The 3102-nt window shown below is 37.1% G+C and overlaps 1 protein-coding gene across 1 annotated transcript in view; it reads right to left on the bottom strand.

Moving 5' to 3' along the window:
* SATB2 (SATB homeobox 2) overlaps nt 1-3102 on the bottom strand; it is a 110480-nt gene that overhangs the window by 64063 nt on the left and 43315 nt on the right. The gene's annotated exons all lie outside the window — the stretch shown is intronic.

Here is a 3102-nt window from a genome sequence, read left to right as displayed (position 1 = left end):
GTTCTCACACACATTCCAAATGGCAAGCCCAGGGCCAGGAGAAGACAAAAAGCCTTCATCCTCACACCAGCCAATTCCCAAGCCTGGCTGAACACTAACTCTCGTGCTGCTGAGTAAACTGTGAACATCTTAAAACCTTAAGGGGATGAGGCAGGGTGGGAGAAAAAAATTCAAGCAGAATTTTATTCTAGCATCATCTGTCACACAACCAAATTGCCATGCTGAGCGGAACTAACTGAAAACTTTTTTAAAATTATGAGCATAAGTAGTTTAGCTGTCTTTTTGGTGAGTTCAGCAGAATGCACACTGAGAATCTTTACTTTGAGAGATTTGATACAATTCCATTTGTGTACAGCTTTTACATCTGTGGCTAATGATATCAAATTATTGATTGTTCACTTTCTTATATTATTTAAGCATTAATTATGCACTCGGCAACCTGATGCTTCTCTTTTTTTCTTTTTTTCCAGAGAAGTTTTTATTTCTGTCTGTCTTTGGTTGTAATTACTTTGATCTTCCAGAGTGCATAAATAATTTACTGTTTATTTATTTCTATGAAAGGAAAAAAGTTTGACCTAGTAGATCTATATGTGGCAATTTGTAACAGAATCACATAGCTTATGTTTAGGAAATCATGGTTTTGATTAAGAAGCAACCATTTAGTTCCCACTGTTTTATTAAAACAGACATTAGCAGATAATAGGAAACACATTTAACACTGTAGGCTGCATTTAGTTTGCAACGTCAATGAAGTTATTTTGAAGCCCCTTCCTATTTTGTATTTACCACAGCTCATGTGAATTGTTTTTTGCTTTTACTTTCTAGTAACCAACTAGAGCTAGACAAGGATAGGGGTGCTGGTTCTAAAGACTCTAAATTATAACTTTGTCTAATAATATCCAGCTACAGCTCAAAAAAACGAATAGGTGCATCATCCATTCACCTTGTTTAAAATTATTATTACAGGAGTACATGATGATTGATGCATGTAACTCGAGTCACTGATTTTACACACTAACTGAGCTGTCCTGCACGAATATCTGCCTAGAGAAAAGAAACAAAACAACATGAAACAAGAGATGATGAGAAATTGAAACCACCTAAAGAATTGCAGAAGTCTTCCTGTTTGCAGGCGGTTAAGATTACTGCTCTGAAGTTACGTGACTGTTTATTCTCCATGCACCACTGTACCTGCCACAGACTCTTTGTTTTCTCTCCCACTCATATGGTTGACGAATCAACACTACTTGAACTGCTTTATAGCAGCTTGTGTTTACTTCACACATACCTTAACCTTCCTTTTTTCTCCTCCTACTAACACACACAAACTTCCAAACAGCAACGACTGGCTGTGTCTCTGAATAGCACAGATACAGAGTTATCTGGCAAACTCTTAGGGTTTGGATCCTTGACCTTTTGATTGAGGTTTCAATCTGCTTTTATTGCACTTAACAATTTAACTGTGCACTTACTAAGTAAAAAGAAGTAAGAGCGTAAAGCTCTAAGAATGGAAGAAAGTGGAAAACAGTGTGCTAGAAATACTCCGAAGCTGTAGTAGCATCTCTATAGTTAAGAACACTACAGTTAAGGGCTTCCAGTGCCTCTGCAACTGGCACCCTTGCCCAGTTTTGAAAAAAAGAAGAAGAAAAATGAATAAAAAAAGCCTATTTCTGTTCTCCCAGAACAACAAGTAAAAGCGAATGGTGATGACCTCAAATCTGTTTGATTCCTTTGATTGCTTTTTAACCAAGAGGATATGTTAAAGCACTTTGAGTAAAATTCTTTTATTAAGAGACACCATTTAGAGAAAAGAAACACTTCTGAGTTACACAATGGCAATTTAGAGAGAAAAGAAAATATCCAGTTCATCTGGCTTGAGGGTAACCACATGCTAAAATGTCCAATCAACGTTTTTAGTTCTAGCCTAAACCATTATAGTAGGTGAAAAGCAACATCTCCATTTCCCTACCTGCACTGTTACCCCAATTCTGCCTGGACAATTTTCCTTCTAGACACAAAAAATTTTACCAGAGAACATTCTTTCTTTTTTCCCCCTAGTGAAAATCTAATCATTGCAGAGCCGAGGCATGAGTGTCTTACAGGTATGCTCTGCACAAGCCAGATGCGCAGAGAAAAACCAGATGCCTCAGAACTTGTTCTGATGTTTCACACAATTTTGTTTCATGTGTTCCTAACTCAAGCAGCAGACTCTTTATGGTACTATTATGTAGATTTCTAGCCTGTCCTAACGAAACAAAACAAGCAAACTTCTGTAGCTTATGTTTGCCAGCCTTTTACAAGGAAAAGATGGCACACTCCTTTTGAAAGGTGCTAATCTTCACACGACTGAAAATACAATGGTTTCTCAAGGACATGACATTACCCTATTTCTTCATAATGTTTCTGAATTCTGTTATGATTTTTCTGGCTTGTGAAAGTATCACAAACAGAAATGACAATAATAGTCTATTATTAGACATTATTATTAGTCTATTAATTAGTCTATTATTATTAGACTAATAATAGTCGAATAGCCTTCTTTCAGACAATGAATCTTCCTTTCAGTGGTGTAAGAGAGAAAAACTATGAAAAAGCCCTATCCCAGGATACAGCTAACCTCCAAGGGTGATGGACATTTGGGGAGAGAGAAGCCAGGTGGAATTATGAAAATGTTTTTGACTATCCTCAAACTTCTGAGCATTTAAAGCACAGTGCTAAACAAACAAACAAACAAAAGCCCTACAAAAAACCTACAAAAACAAGTGATCCAGTGCACACCTAAGTCCCTTGCCAAAGGAAAGGAAGAACAAAAGATCAAACCACACAACCACACATGATGGATGCTTGTCACATTGTTTTGTGCACGACTGACAGGTGATCAGACAGTTCAGTGGTGAGAATGGGATGAATTTCAGTTTTACTCCCTCAGGCACTGCAGACCTACCAATACAATTTCATTGTAGAAAAAAGACAAACAATGGGCTATTTTTATCTTAACTTCAGCGGGTGCAGCACCTTGTTATTTACAAGTGTCTCCTAACAATCTATTAAATCCTCTGTATCCAGATTCTACAGGATAAAATGCCTACAGGATAAAAGCAG

This window comes from Corvus brachyrhynchos, unplaced genomic scaffold (assembly GCF_000691975.1).
Source record: "Corvus brachyrhynchos isolate BGI_N302 unplaced genomic scaffold, ASM69197v1 scaffold370, whole genome shotgun sequence".
NCBI lineage: Eukaryota > Metazoa > Chordata > Aves > Passeriformes > Corvidae > Corvus > Corvus brachyrhynchos.
This window is presented reverse-complemented; position numbering and strand designations above follow the sequence as displayed.